A 17,669-nucleotide genomic window follows, 5' to 3' on the forward strand; every position below is an offset into this window, starting at 1 on the left:
GAGAGATGTTGTACTCATATAGGCTTTAGAGATTATAGTTAAGCCAAGTTACGTTCCACACATTGTCACACACCATCACCCTCTCACACCACACCATACCATACCACCCTCCCACACCGTATCACACCACACCATACCAGTCTCTCACTCTACACGACACGAAATCACACTCCCACACCACACAAAATCACCCTCCCACACCGCACCACCAAAAATCCTCCTCCCCTACCACACAACACCACACATAACCGCCCTCCCACACCACACCACACCACAAAAAATCCTCCTCCCCCACCACACCATCCATAACCGCCCTCCCACACCACACCACACAAAACCACCCTCCCACACCACACCAAACTACAAAAAATCCTCCTCCTACACCACACCACACCACACCACAGAAAATCACCCTCACACACCACACCACACACAACCACCCTCCCACATCACACCACACCTGACCACACAATCCTCCCCACACCACACCACACAATCCCCCACCACCACACGACACCATACCAAACCAAGGAGATTAACCTAAGGGGCCTGAAGCTCCCGCATCTAGTAATTCTGATATTGTTTTCAGGTAACTCCACACACACACCTCGTGTCACGTCTTTCACAGAAGAGACAAGATGGAGAGATCATATGATGCAGATCTACCGAGCAAGGACGGAACAAGTTAACAATCAATGGATCAGAGTGGAGAAAGGTGAGAGGGTCCTTATCATGCAGTGGTGTGTCACAGGCTGATGGTGATGATATTGATGGTGATAATGATGTTGATGCTGATGGTGGTGATGCTTTAACCTCTCAACGTATGAGGTTACAGAATGCACAGTGAGGCTGCATAGCCAGGAAATGGAAGAATATGAGTGCATTTAAGTATTTATGTAATGTGATGAATAAGGATGGAAGATTAGAGGATGAAGTGACTGAAATGATACGTCAGGGAAGGAGGGTTGCTTGTTCTCTAAAAAGCAGTGATTAGGAAGAGGGAACTGAGGATGAAAGTATGAAAAAAAGGGCACTGCATGCTGTGATTCCCACTTTAAAGTATGGAAGTGAAGCTTGGATCTTGCTGGAAGGACACAAGTCAAGAGTGAGAGCGGTGGAAATGAGCTACTTGAGAGGAGCATGTGGAGTCTCATAGAGAGACAGACAGACAAATGGGCAGATGAAGGAGCGTTGTGATGCTGATGTGGATGAGACTGAAAGCGTTAAGAGAAACACTTCGAGATGGTTTGGCCATGTGGAGAGGATGGCGAATAAGAAAATGACTAGAAGAGTGCACATGAGTTAGCTGGAAGGATAGAGGGGGATGGGGAGACCGACGATGAGATGGAGGGAAAGAGTAGAAACATATGAGTGCGATACTTGAGCTAAATGGTAGAGGACAGTACATCATGAAGGCGATTTGCTTGTGGTCACCCCTTACGGGATTAAGGCGTCTGGCTATAGATAAACAGATATAGATAAATAGATAGATAGGTAGGTGATAATGATAATATGATATTGATGATGATGATGATGATGATGAGAATGGTAATGATAATGAGAATGACGGTGTATATAATGATGATGATGATAATGACGACGACAGCTATGATGATGATGAGGAGGAGGATATTGATGATGATTTTTGTCGGCAGGTGGAAGGACGAAACAGCAGGAACTCTACCATCGGTCCAAGCATCCACGATTCCACATCCATCCATCCATCCATCTTGCTTGATGTTAAAAGCTAAGTCTATTTAACCTAAGTAGTACCAATTGCTTCTTCATAAGCTTTCCAGCTGTCTGAACAGATCTGCAGTAGCTTTTAACTTCTAGAATAACTCGGTTCTGGTGCTCAGTTTGGTACTTTTATTTTCCTTTCATCAGAACTGCCGCGGCAGATTTTGAGAAAAGTCCCTCAAGTAACTCCTATTATTTTTTTACTAGGTTTCTAATGATGTCCATAGATCCGTTGTTGCTTTAATAGTTTCCTAGACAACACAGTCTTGGCGCTGTTCTCTGCCACCCTATTATACCATGTCATATAGTGTTCTCGCTCGCTTGCCCTGTTCGCTCGCTCGCTTGAACAATAAATCACTGAAGAAAAGGTGGTATAAAGCCCCCTAAGCCGCCACAGTATTATAACCCTCGGTATGCAGTCCGTTCCCTGCGGCCTTGTAACTTTGTGTACCCGAAGCGCTTACAAAATAACTTGAAATAATTTTCCTATCGTAACTATACTCGTTTCACTTTAAGTTGGCCTGAGTTGTTTTTGTTGTTCTTATTACATCTTAGGCTCCTCTGGATGTGAACCCAGTGTTATGTTGAAGGATTGTCTGTGTTGTGGTGGTGTGGTGCAGGAAGTGAGTGGGTGTGCTGTGGTGTGGGGGTGCCACTTTGCAGTATGATCACAGGGGATTGTATGTGTGTTATATTTTGTGTTAGTATTGTAGCAGGGAAGGTTGGTGTACTCGTATCTCTGGGTTCGGTAGTGTCTGAAGGGTGTATGTCTGGTGGTGGCACATGAAGGATGCTGTTTGGTAGAAAGTTTTGGCTGGCTGGGGTGTCTGTGTGTTTATGTATGTGTTTGGTATAGAAAGTTTTGGCTGGCCGGGGTGTCTGTGTGTTTATGTATGTGTTTGGTATATAAAGTTTTGGCTGGCTGGGGTGTTTGCATGTTTATGTATGTGTTTGGTATAGAAAGTTTTGGCTGGCTGGGGTGTCTGTGTGTTTATGTATGTGTTTGGCAGAAAGTTTTGGCTGGCTGGGGTGTTTGTGAGTTTGTGAATGTGTCTGGGAAGTGTAGAGTCGGGTGGAGGAGGGGATATGTTGCAAAGATACTCTGTGTAGTGTTGGGCGGTTGTTCGATTTTGTTTGTGGAGAGGATGATGCAACATAAGGTTACAAAGGTGGGACGGATCTTGAGCTGAAGTGATGAACTGTGTGCCTCTCATATTCACTTGGTCTCTGACTGAAATTAGTTATGTTTCTTGGTGTAGGCTGTCAGTACTTGTGGTCTTAGTGTCTTCTGCTATCAAGGTATTGTTTTCTGTTCTTTAAAGCTCCTTCGTGTTTGTGTTGGATATGATTACGGCTCAGCTTGTGCGGCAGTAATTCACGGTTGTTTTAATGTATTACTTATAAGTGGAGGATGGAGTTGGGATGTATATGAGAGAGGGTGTGTGTGAATTAGGGGGAGTGATGCAGAATGACGGGGGACAGGGTGGCATAGAGGCGACTTGTTTGTGGCCACCTCTTACGGGATTAAGTCGTCTGGCTATAGATAGATGGATAGACAGATAGCTTATAGTTTCCATACAGTTTGCCGAGTAGTAGCGATAGTTATCACTAGAATATGATGTTAGTCACGAATGAGTGCTGTGGAAAGAATGTAGGGCTGTAGTATTGGCTGTTTCTGCTACTGATCTGCCTGACATTCTGGTATGCTTTAAATAAAACTCTGTGCCAAGTTAAAGTGAAAGGCGTGTATGTTTGTGTAGGAGGAACAAGAGACAAGGAGGTATTCTGTGGCCTGTTTTCTTTGTGCTTCCTACAAGACACAGTAATAGTTATGACGGGGCATTGGTGGCAAGTTTGTGGGTCAGCACACACTTACGGCCTCTCATTATACAAGGTGGTCCATATATTACGCCACCCAGTTCTTGTGTGTTGCGGGCACGGCTCAGTGAACATTACCAGTGTCTACCCTGCATCATTATCTATTTCCCACAACCCTCTTCAGGCTTAGCTTTATAATATAGGCTTTAATTTAGGTCCACTGATTGCATGGTGGAGAATTCCCATAACCTTTTTTATGCTTAGCTGTATATCATTGTATTGTATAATCTTTTATGTCCACTGATCACACGGCTGAGCAGTAATTTGGTGAAGCGATCAGAATGTCTTAGCTCATCACAAAAGCCGTCCCCACAACACACAAGACTGCAGAGCGCAATATACTTATCACCTATATTAAGTCAAAGCCACAGTTAAAAAGGTAATGAAACAAGACAGAAAATTTAAGTTTTCATTATTAATACTTCAGTACAAAATACATTAACAGAGACAGCAATATAAAATATGCATTCAAAAGTAGCATTTGTCCACAGAACATCCTGGACTTGCAAGGCAGATCACACCATCACCACCAGGCTTCTCTCGGCAGGTCAGGGCAGATCACCAGCAGCAGCAGCAAGTAATCTCACGGCTGGGGAAGACACGACACCCTGCCGCCGCCGCCACCACCACCACCACCACCACCACCACCACCACCAGGCATCTCAGAGTAGGGGAAGACACCACACCACCGTCAGGCTTCTCACGGCAGGGCAGACCAAACTTCAGCAGGGTATGACCAGTGTGGCAAGGAAGCAGCAACAAGGCAGCAGACTCCAGCACGACCTGTGGACCAGATGTGTATTAGTTCAAATCAGTGTTAGCTTTAGTTATTTAATCTTCTATCTATCTCTATCTATTGCCAGACGCCTCAATCCCGTTTGGGGTGGCCACAAACAAATCGCCTCCAAGTCGCCCTGTCCCCCGCCATTTCACTGCCCTGCTCCCAACTCACACCCCCGTCTTTCATATACCTCTCCACCCCATCCCTCCATCTCATCCTCGGCCTCCCCCTCCACCTCACTCACATACACTCTCTTCGTCAGTCTTTCACCCTCCATCCTCTCCACATGGCCAAACCACCTCAGTGTGTTCTCATAACGCTTCCTATCACATCCACATCCACACCACAACGCTCCTTTATATCCTCATTCGTCAGCCTGTCTCTCCATGTGACTCCACAGGCTCCTCTTAAATAACTCATTTCCACTGCTCTCACTCTTGACTTGTGTCCTTTAAACAACGTCCAAGCTTCACTTGCATACGTTAGAGTTGGTATCACAATACTGTCATGTAGTAACTTTTTCACTTCCATGCTCACTTCCCTGTTTCTTATCACTGCTTTCAAAGAACCAGCAACCTTTCTTCCCTGCTGTACCCTTTCAAGCACTTCACCCTCCAAACCTCCATCCTTACTCATCACACTACCCAAGTACTTAAACGTACTCACATTTTCCAATTCCTCACCATCCAACCTCGCTGTACATTCACTGACTTCACCTCTCTCAAAGACTATCACTTTACTCTTCCCTACATTCACCTTTAGATTCCGTTTCTTGCACACTCTCCCAAACTCATCCACCAAGCCTTGCAGCTCCCCTTCGTCTTCACCCAACAACACAGTATCATCTGCAAACAACAGTACAGGGAGTTTCCAGACACTATCCTCTTTCACCAGGGCCACTCCAACATCCACTACCCTACCTTGTACCTCTTTTATTACCCCATCCATGTACAGATTGAACAACCATGGAGACATGACACATCCCTGTTTCAACCCAACTTTCAAAGAGAAAAATTCACTTAGTTCACCATCCACACGCACTGCAGCCTTCGCATCATCGTACATACTCTTCACAGCATTCAACAACTTCCCATCTACTCCATATATTCTTAACACTTTCCACAATCCTTGTCTATCCACCCTGTCATATGCTTTCTCCAAATCCATGAAAGCCGCATACAACTTCTTTCCCTTCTCTAGAAACTTTTCCACTCAAGATCTATCTATCTATAGCCCGACGCCCTGATCCCGCAAAGGGTGGCCGCAGACAAAACGCCTCCAAGTCACTCTGTCACCCACCATTTGACTACCCTCCCCCCAACTCACCCCCCCCCCTCCCTCATATACCTCTCAACTCCATCCCTCCACCTCATCCTCGGTCTACCCCTCCCTCTCCCTCCCTCCACCTCACCTACATACACCCTCTTAGTCAGTCTTTCATTCTCCATTCTCTCCACATGTCCAAACCACCTCAGTGTATTTCTCCTAATCTTCTCAACCACATCCACATCTACCCCACAACGTTCCTTCACTTCTTCATTCGTCAACCTATCCCTCCATGTCACTCCACATGCTCCTCTCAAGTAACTCATTTCCACTGCTCTCACTCTTGACTTGTTCCCCTATTGCAAGGTCTACACTCAAGATCTAAGAATGAATATCTGATCTACACAACCTCTTCCCTTCCTAAAGCCTCCCTGTTCTTCTCCAACTAATTTCTCTGTTCTTTCTCTAACTCTGTCAATAAGTATCCTACCATACACTTTTCCTATTATACTAAGAAGACAAATGCCCCTTTGATTACCACACACTTCTTTTTCCCCTTTTCCTTTGTACAAGGGAATAATTATACCTGACTTCCAATCCTCCGGGACTCTACCTTCCTCCCAGGCCAATCTGCACATCTTCCACATCCATTCTACTACTATCTCTCCCCCATGCTTCAGCATTTCACCACACTCTCCATCAATTCCTGGGGCTTTCCCAGATTTAACTTTCTTCATTGCTTCCACAACTTCTATCCTACTGATTTCTTCCTGTCTTCTCACCTCCCTCCTCCTCCCAGCCATTCCCCAGCCACTTATACTCGCATTACTTCCATCCTCTATGTTCAACAATTCCTTAAAGTGTTCTCTCCATCTGCTCACTTTTTCTCCCTTCTCCACTAGTAATCTACCATTTTTATCTTTCACTCCCCTGCTAACTTCACTTCCACCCTGTCTTACTCTTTTCACCTCTTTCCAGAACATTTTCTTACAGTTCCTCCACTTTACACTCAAATTCCTTCCAAATTCCTCATCCACTCTCTTCTTACTCTCTCTTACTAATCTTTTAACCTCTTTCTTTCTTTCTACATATAACTCTCTCTTCCGCCTCTCAACTTCTTCCACGCCCCTATTTCTCATCCATTCATTGTATGCTTTCTTATTTTGTGCCACAGCCTGTCTCACCTCTTCAGTCCACCACGCCGTTCCTTGCACCCCCTCCGTCTTCTCTTCCTTCCACACACCACATCACATGCTGCACATATTTCTTCTGTAAATATCCTACACACACCTTCCACGTCTCCCATCTGCTCCAATTCATATTTGCCCAATCGTTCCTCCACTTCTCTCTTATACTCTGCCTTTTTCTCATCCTCTTGTAACCTTTCCACTCTCCTTGCAACTACTCCTTCCTCTCGTCTTTCCCTTCTTCTATTCCTCCATCTTACTTGAATCCTAATTCTGGCCACCACCAAGTAGTGGTCAGAAAGTCCACTCCCCAACCTCTATACACTCTTGCATCCTTTACACATCTTCGCATCCTTTCATCCACACACACATAATCAATCATTGCCTTCCTTTCATTCAGTTCACCACCCACCCTTCTCATCACTCGCCATGTATACCTGTGGATCATTTTATGCCTGAAGAGGGTATTGGCTATCACCAACCTCCTCCCAGCACAAATGTCCACTAACGCACTCCCATTCTCATCTATCTCAGCAGGCACACCCCACTCACCAACTATTCCATCCACCTTCACATTCCCAACTTTACCATTCATATCACCAATCAAAAACACTCTCTCATTCCTTCCAAACTTTTCCATGCACACTTCCACATTTGTCCAGAACTCTTCTCTCACTCTTCTAGCACGATCTTGCGTTGGTGCATACACACACACAATCGCCCACATTTGTATTCCAACTTTCAACTTTACCCACACAATCCTTGACCCAACTGATCCATACTGTCTTATGCTACTCTTCCATCTTTTACTCACAACTATACATACTCCTTCCTTTGCCCTCTCATTCTCACCTACTCCTGCAATACCCCATCCATACTCCCATTCTCTCACACTTTCTCCTCTCCATTTTGTTTCAGTTATTCCACATACATCCACTTTCGCACCCTCAAGCACCTGGACAATCTCTCTCTCTTTCACCAATATTTTATCCAAATTTCCCATACAGGGTGTTGCATGAAATGTTTGACAAACTTCAGAAAGTTGTTCTTGGGGCAATTTTGAGTTAAGAATTGCTGCATCAACCTGGGCTAATTTCTCGTCTATTATGCTCAGGTTCTGTAGGGAATGGCAGCAGATTAGAGACTGGTATCGCAAAATTTTATCCCCTGCCACCACCACCAGGCCGTTTATTTTTAAATCCCCTTGTAAAACTGTAGAGATATATCGGCAGGACAGTAAATAGTGATCCTACTCTGGTACTCTGTATGGAATTTCAGAGAGAGAGATGATGATGCCACTGATTCATGGGGTTATCTTTAATTTAACAAGAAACACTTTACTTACCTCTCTATTCAGTTTGCACGAAAATTAATGTTTAAAAGACTGATAATATATTCACGAAATTTTCTTCTTAAAATTTAATAAGTAAATGTTTAATTTGAAGTGTGACGTCACTGGTGCATTATGGGAGCAACGTTGAGAGATGCTGGAGATGAGTGAAGATTTTATTCTTTACGGTGTTAGTCTACTTCTTATTATGGTAATTCTTATGCCCATGTGTTTATCAGTGTTTGCTGTCATTATCGAGAGGTGTAGTCGGCTGATGTAAGTTGTAATTATTAGCTATAAGGATGATATACGGCGGTGTGTATCTCCAGGTGACCAAGATGTCCCTTTAAACTCGAGTAAGCAGTGCTACTTAAATCCCCTGATATTCACACCATCTGTTTAGGTTTTAAGGTCGAATGTGATCCTGTACATGGGCAGGCATAGTAGGTTAATTGGCTGGAAAAAATGAGGGGATGTGTGTAAAAACTGTAATGGGTAGTTTGTTTACATCGGGGATATAAACTCCGCGAGTCCCTTTAACTCTTGCAATCCCGGTGATGCCCTTTTCAGTTTATTCATAGTGCCAGAAGGCAATTTTATTCAACTTATGCAAAGTCTCTGCTATTGCAGGAGTTCAGTGAGGCTGTGCCTAACCCCTACACTTCCAGAAGTCTATACAAAGCTAAATATAATCATGAGATGGCATGAAAAAAAAAAAAAAAAATCCCTGCTCTGTGAGTTAAACTAGTGAAGACTGAAGGTATTAACATGTGTAGGAGAGACACTGGATAAAGCCTGATTGGAGATATAGTATATTGAACTGGAAGGACTGCATACCTTACATCCTTCATTAGCCATTGCTGCTACCTTTAAATAAGAATTATCATACTGAAGGTAATTACTAGCAGCCTTCATTAACATATTACTGTACTGTAATTAGGAGAGAGGTTTCATAAGTTGATTGGAAGTCAGGAGACAGCAGGAATATACCATTACTGTTGAGGGGGATGAATTTGTGTGTAGGCTATGATATAGGAAGCATATCTCAGAATATGGATGTACAAGGTTAATCATATCTTGTATAGTACTTACACTTTCAGATTTGATAGCTTTTCCTTTTGTAATCTTTACTGAATGATGCAATCAGTTCATGATTACACATTATATAATCTCAGACTTCATCTGTGTCATTGTAGTTGGCTCACCTTGACAAATTTTAGTCCTTCTGCTGCTTAGTTCCTGTATCTAAGTGGCAGAATAAGTCAGTATTATGGTTTTGCATCCTCCCCATAGATCTTCATTGTGATTTGCATGATAATCTAGTCTTTATCTCTAGAAACAGCTCAGCATTCAAGGTGGAGAGATGCCAGGTTTTTGTCAGTTTAGGGTGGACATGTAGTCTATATGGTTTGTCTTTATTGTTTTATGTATTCATTATTATTATTATTATTATTTTTTTTTACTGTGGATCAAATTTAGCGATTCATCTCTTCCGTTTATAAATCGGTACAACAGATAGGCTTTCATTCTCAATCTCACAGAAGGTATGACCACTGAGTACTGTACTGTCTTCCTGTGCAGTGTATATTTTGTCATTTGTACTCTCATTATAAGTTTCATTAAAGAATTTGTATCATATGTTTAGTTTCTGTGTCACTCAGTGTGTTAAGTTTATGTAATATATGGTTAATCGTTTAAGTCTTGCCGTTGGATAGCAGTCTAAGTTCCAGTTTTTACTTTCTCCCTTTATATAAGTAGCAACTGCTCTATATTCTTTCCATAGCACTTGTTCATGATTAGCATTAAACTGCAGGCTTAGGTATTCCAAGTAGCTCAGGAAATTTCGAGATATCTCCTCCTAAAGCGACATTAATAGGTACATGAAAATTTAGTTAAGTCTATGCATGTTGTCCAATTTCCCATTTTTTGTAACATGTAAAGAAATAAAATACAGTAGAAGTTTTAGCCGCTATCCCTGTGGGGCCGCGGTAGCATGGTCAGCATGGTGCTGGCTTGCTAATCAGGAAGACCCGGGTTCAAGTCCCGGTGTGATAGAGGTTTCTTTAAAATGTGGCTGAGGGAAGTTTGCGTAGCAGGCTTTCCTTAAAACCACAAGGCCCCATACTTACACTTCAGCTCAGACACACACCAAGACACTTACACACACTACTACACACATCGACACACACACACACACACTACTACATACATACACACATCAAGACACACACACACTACTACATACATACACACATCAAGACACACACACACACACTACTACATACATACACACATCAAGACACACACACTACTACATACATACACACATCAAGACACACACACTACTACATACATACACACAAGACACACACACACACGTACACAGCCACCTTCACACAGTAGACACACCACACACACACAAGACACGTACATAGCCACAGCCACCTTCACACAGTAGACACACCACACACACACAGAGGGTGGGACAGACACACCACAGGCAGACAGAGAGGGACATATACAAAACACAGGGAGTGAGAGAGGAGGGGGTTTTATTAAAAAGTCCAATTTTGGTATACCTCCTGTGGCAAAATTGATATAGCCCCCCCTTTAATATTTTTTGGATATTTTCATTTAGTGCCCCCCAGGCCCCAGACCCACTCGGCTGAACCAAATTGTCTGGCGTCAGCTGGAACATGATATACCAGAGTTATGCCGGTCATGCGGGGGTTAATGGTGACAGTGTAGTAACTGTCAGGCTCCTATGACTCACTCAGCCGAACAAAATCGTCTGTCAGCTGGAATGGAATACTAGAGTTGTCCCAAGCACCAGAGGGTTAAGAATCTTAAGATTCTTAAGATTCTTAACCCTCTGGTGCTTGGGACAACTCTAGTGTCCCATTTCAGCTGACTCAGACGATTTTATTCGACTGAGTGAGTCATAGGAGCCTGACAGTGTCAATACCGTCACCATTAACCCCCTCACGACCGACATAACTCTAGCATCATGTTCCAGCTGACGCCAGACAATTTGGTTCAGCCGAGAGAGGATCCTAGGATCCTGAGAGACACTATAACATCACAAACAAAATACAAAATGCCTTCCCTCCATCCTGAACGTACTATAATTCATTTACATTAAGTAAGCTCGTATTTTCGTATTTTTGCAGCTTATTTCATGTATCTTAGTTAAAAGAAAAAAATACTACGAGCCGGTGAATAAAACCAACACTTGTAGACGAAGAATATAATTACCAAACAGTTTCGGTGGACACTGCCACCATCTTCAGTGGTCAAGATAGTGAGAGGGAGTGACATACTGACACTATATACAAGGGTTCCTTTTTATGCCTGTGTGTGTGTGGAAGGGTGGGGTAAAGGTGAGGTGGGGTGGGGTAGATTGTAAGCGGGGATTAACCCAAGGGGGATTTGGGGGGGGACATTACCGGACAGGTCAGGTGTAATTCCTATCTGACCTTACCTTACGACACAGGTAAGGTCAGATAGGAATTACACCTGACCTGTCCGGTAATGTCCCCCCCAAAATCCCCCGTGGGTTAATCCCCGCTTACAATCTACCCCACCTCACCTTTACCCCACCCTTTCACACACACACACGCATAAAAAGGAACCCTTGTATAGGCAGTATGTCACTCCCTCTCACTATCTTGACCACTGAAGATGGTGGCAGTGTCCACCGAAACTGTTTGGTAATTATATTCTTCGTCTACAAGTGTGGGTTTTATTCACCGTCTTTGATTATCACGCAAGAGTGATTCATCCAGCCAATACTACGAGCTCTGTATCTTTTCATAGCACCTTCTTCGTGACTAGCATCGTATTCTAGTTATCTATAGTTACAACTGAGCATTCAAGTTGGAGGGATCACAACTTTAAGCAATTACAGTAAAGAAACAAACAAAAAGCAAGTGTCGTCCTCTTGACCTCTTGTCTTCGCAGGAATGCAGCGGTGACGCCATCTTGTGCGTGGAATGCGTGAAGTGCAGGCTCTTGAGTGGAAGGAGCACGGAGCCACGGGAGACTTAATAATATTCGCTAGTCAGCCAGTCTAGAAGCCTGGGACATTTGCCTGAAATAATAATAATAATAATAATAATAATAATAATAATAGAAATAACAACAAAACCAGTCTTATACATAATTCAATACCTTAGTCACTCGATCTGTCCATTCCGCCCCTTCAGTACGAGGACGCATTTCTGTAAGCTATTTTTTTCTAACATGGGAGGTTCGATACGTTTGATTGAGCCTATCCATAAGACTCCTAAAGCTGAGTAAATGCCTCTGAAAGTTGCAAAATATAAAATATAAAACGTCTATATGATATAAAAACCTTTGTTCACCTCCGGGACTCGATTTGTGGCGCCTAGACCAAGTGCTGACGTCATGTTTACACTTTGCTACCTTTTGACGATTTCCTGGAGCTTAAAGAAACCCTCTCGGGATGATGGGACAGACACAATAACCCCTTCAGACAGAGAATGACTTAGTTACTTTGTTCTAGGTAACCGGACGATTTTATTCAGCTTAGGAGATCCCCTCGTAGTGAAGGGGTTGATGGTGACTCTATCTAACCCCTCCAGTACGAAATTTCTCTCCAGAGTTGAAGAAAATCGTCTGGAGGAAGAAAGATGAAAATGGAAAAAAGTGTTAATGTGGACAATGAGTTAGATAAGACTGGTTTGGTTAAGGTAGGGTAGGGATGGGACGGTTGTGGCAGGGTGGGGTAGCGTTGGGTCGGTTATGGCCGGGTGGGGTAAGGTTGGGTTAGTTTTGGCAGGACGGCGTAGGATTGGGCCGGTTTTTGGCAGGGTGGGGTAGGACTGGGTCGGTTTTGTCAGGGTGAGGTTAGATTGGGCTGATTTTGGCGAGGTAGGGTAGGTATGGTTCGGTTTTGGCAGGGTGGGGTAGCGTTGGGTCGGTTTTGGCCGGGTGGGGCAGGATTGAGTCTTTTTTGGCAGGTTGGGGTAGGATTGGGTCGGTTTTGGCATGGTGGGGTAGGGTTGGGTCGGTTTTGACAGGGTGGGGTAAGGTTGGGTTGGTTTTGGCAGTATGAGGTAGGGATGGGTCGACTTGCGTTTGGGAGGGTAGGATAGGTTATGGCAGGGTAAGATAGGGCTGGGTGGTGGTGGACTGGGTAGGGTAGGGCTGGGTAGGGTAGTGTAGGGCTGGGTAGGGTAGGGTAGGCTGAATCAGGGTAGTGTAGGGTACAGAAGAGTGGTGGGTATAACTGCCGTTTAGTTCCGTCATATTCAACGCCTATTTCACTCAGTTATACTACACTGTCTCATCAAATTTGGGGCGATCTTCTCTACGATTTTTGTTCTTCTCCGCTTAGTTCAGTCCTTTAGTTCATTCATGACCCTTGGCTTTCCTTTTTATTTTTTTTTTTTTATGTGGTGGAGCGCAGGGGCACGAGGCTAGACCACCATTAGTCCAGAATATTTAAGGGTAGGCCACCAAGCTACGCCCTGGTAACGTCTACACGTCAAAACATCTGTCCACCTCTGGGACATGAATCGCGGAGCACTGGACGCAGAGCTCTCGGTCTGCGGATGTCACTTTTACTCTGCTAGCTTCTGATGATATCCTACAGCTTCAGAAAACCCTCTTAGGATGACGGGACAGAATCATTTAATCTTTCAAGCCGAGAACAACTTATTTACATTGTCCTAGCTGACCGCATGATTTTATTCAGCTTAGGAGATCCCCTGATAGAGATGGGGTTGATGATGGCAGTATTTAACCCTTCCAGTTCGAAATTTCTCTCTACTGTAGAGGTGAAGAAAATCATCCGAAGGTAGAGAGAAGAAAACAGGAAAAGTAATGTAGTGGTGAAAGGGCTGTACAGGGGAGGGTAGGTTAAAGTAGGGTAGAGTTGGGTCGGCAATGGCAGGGTAGGGTAGGGTAGGCTGAGGTAGGCTAGTGTAGGGTTGAGAAGAGTAGGGTAGGGTAAATTGAACTGAATAAGTATATACAATAAAATCTGGCGATACAACAACCAGGGTCATATGCCGCCGGACGACAACGAGAATAAAAGCACTCGAAAAGATGAAATACACACACACACACACACACACACACACACACACACACACACACACACACACACACACACACACACACACACACACACACACACACACACACACACACACACACACACACACACACACACACACACACACACACACACACACACACACACACTCTGACGCATAAACATAACCAATACTTTACAATATTTCCACTTTCACAAACATCACACTCCCTACACACCCATCCCATTCCCAGATGTACATTGCCAGCATGTGGTAGTTAATTCTGCGTTTCACTCTCCCTCATATTTCTCCACTTTCATATGCATCATCCCTCCTACGGAAACCCATCTCCCACTGGCACCTCGTCAGCATGGGAGTTAATTCTGGCTATCACTCTCCCTCCGACTGTAAGGTCCGACCCTACACTGAACGTAGCATAGATTAATAAAGATATATATTCAAGGAAAAACTCCAGGATTATGTTAAGCTGAGAGAAGACCTTACAGAGCAACAGAAAAGAAAAATCAATTGACTCGCCACTATGGATGTATTTATATCTCTGTGCTCTTTCTTATATCTAAAACTAATCTCTGGAGGGGTGACCACAAACAAACCGCCTCCATGTTACCCTGTCATGCATCATCAGGCTGCCTCTCCTTCAACTCACACCAGCATCGTTCATATACCTCTCCACCGCATCCCTCCACCTCATTATTCTCGGTCTCCCACTACTCGTCTCTCCACCTAACTCACATACACTCTCTTATACTCCTTTCACTCTAACTTGTCCTAATATTACTGTCTCTGTCTTCAGTTCTGAGCTGTAGCAATACGAATACCAGAATATGACGCGTAAAATAAATAAATAAATAACAAGCATCATGGTAAGAACGTACGTAGAACCGTAGTACTGTATTATATTTTCCTGCCACTGAGCTACATGAAATAAGCTACAAAGGGACGAAAACCTGGGCAAAGTTAAGGTGGAAGAACTATAGGTAATCTGTCAGTCTTCATTCCACATGGCCAAACCATCTCAAGGTACCTCTCCCAACACCCTCCAGCGCATCCACATCAACACCACAGCGGATCTTTACTTTTTCAGATTAATACAGACGATTTGGCGCAGCGGCGAGAACTCGTAGCTATCAAAGAACGAATGAACAGTATCCTCGCTTACCCTTCTGTACCTCAAGAAGACGGGGAAGCTGTTTACACATTATAATTCTATCACTGAGTTAATATACACACAACACCTGCGTCCTCCCCTTTCTCGGTTAGAGGGTGACTGATGGGATTCGGAGCTTCAAGGGTTCACAGAGTTCCAGTTCGAGACAGAAGACTCATTTCAATCATGCTCGGTAACATTTGCTTTACTGTATATTTCATTTTAACTATACTCTTTTCACTTATGTGTTATATACTTAAACATTATCATTATCTTTACATTAACCACTTCACTCTGAGAACGTCTCTTTGCCTCTGTTCATATTACTGTCAGACGATTTTAATTATCTAGAGTAATACCTGTCGAAAATGATCGCTTATAGCATCATCATCCATTAACCTCTACGTAAGATGCGCCTTTTTAATTATATCTGCCACCGAGTGTCAAGATATTAATATATATAAAATGCCCGCCGCCGGACCATCCACCCCGCCACCCCCCACCCCACCACCGGGCCACCACCACCCCAGGAAGGGACAACGGGGGGGCTAATGACCCAGGGCAAGAGGGTCAGGGGGGGAGGTAGTCCTGACCGACCCCCGACTGACCAACGAACGGACTGTCCCCCGACTGAACGGCTCCGGACCCGAGCACTTGACATCAGTGTAAATTATGCCTCATTCGTCCTCATTCACGTGGTTGGTTCCACTCCCCTGTCCAGCCTCAATCCCTTCATCATCAAGAAGGTGATTGATGGGTGTGCAGGTGAGGTGGAACAAGTTAAAAATCTTGCAAGTGGAGATCTCTTGGTAAAGACAATCAATTCTGCCCAGGTAAAGGACTTGCTGAAACTGAGGAAGTTCCACAGTTACGATGTCCAGACGACGATCCCCCACTCCATGAATTACTGCAAGGGTGTTATCACCTGCAGGGATCTTGTGCTTATGGAGGAGGAAGAAATCGTACAGGAACTTGCTCAGCAAGATGTAACAGAGGCCAGATTTATTGCAAGATTTTCGGAAGGCATAAGGACGAAGACCGCAACAGTTGTTTTGACTTTTGGAAAAGTATCTCTTCCAGCCATTGTGAAAGTTGGATACGAAATTTTCAATGTCAGACCATACATCCCGAACCCCCTTCGTTGTGCAAAATGTCAGATATATGGACACCATGAAAAGGCTTGTCGGTCTTCTAACCTAGTACGTGGCAAGTGCGCGGCTGTAGGCCATTCTGCTGACCACTGTACATCCGAGACTGAGTGCTGCTTTCACTGCCAGGATGCTCACTCCACTTCCTCAAGGGCTTGTCCCAAGTGGAGGGAGGAGAAAGAGGTCTGCATTGTGAAAGCAACTGAGGGCATTTCCTTTTACGATGCAAGGAAGAAGGTGAAGGAGTTGCATGCAACTCCCAAGCCTAATATCTCCTATGCATCGGCGGTTGTGTCCCGTCCCGTGATGTGCACCGTTGAGACACAGACTGACCTTACATTCACTCCTCATGCCCCACGCCCTATCTCTCAGTCTAAGCCTCCTGTACGTTCCAACTCTCTGACAGACATCCCCCCAAAACACACAACAAACACCCCCCAAAAGAACCCACACAACAACCCAAACACACCCGAAACAGAACCCACACAACCCCTCAAAACACACCCCAGACAGAACCAACGCAACCCCCCAAACACACCCCAAACACACATCAAACACACGCCAAACAGAACCACACAACCACCTAAAGCACATCCGAGACACACTACAAACCGAACCCACACAACCCCCGTCAAACAAACCGAAACACACCCTAAACAGAACCCACACAACCCACCAAACACACCCCAAACAAAACCCACACAACCCCGTAAAACAAACCCCAAACAGAACTCACACAACCCCCCAAACACACCCGAAACAGAACCCACACAACCCCTGAAAACACACCCCAGACAGAACCAACGCAACCCCCCAAACACACCCCAAACACACATCAAACACACGCCAAACAGAACCACACAACCACCCAAAGCACATCCGAGACACACTACAAACCGAACCCACACAACCTCCGTCAAACAAACCGAAACACACCCTAAACAGAACCCACACAACCCACCAAACACACCCCAAACACACCCCAAATAGAACCCACACAACCCCGTAAAACAAACCCCAAACAGAACTCACACAACCCCCCAAACACACCCCAAAACGAACCCACACAACCCCCTCAAACACACCTCAAACAGAACCCACACGACCTC

This window comes from Coenobita brevimanus, chromosome 4 (assembly GCF_032717465.1).
Source record: "Coenobita brevimanus isolate Jiangsu-jjx chromosome 4, ASM3271746v2, whole genome shotgun sequence".
Classification (NCBI taxonomy): Eukaryota; Metazoa; Arthropoda; class Malacostraca; order Decapoda; family Coenobitidae; genus Coenobita; species Coenobita brevimanus.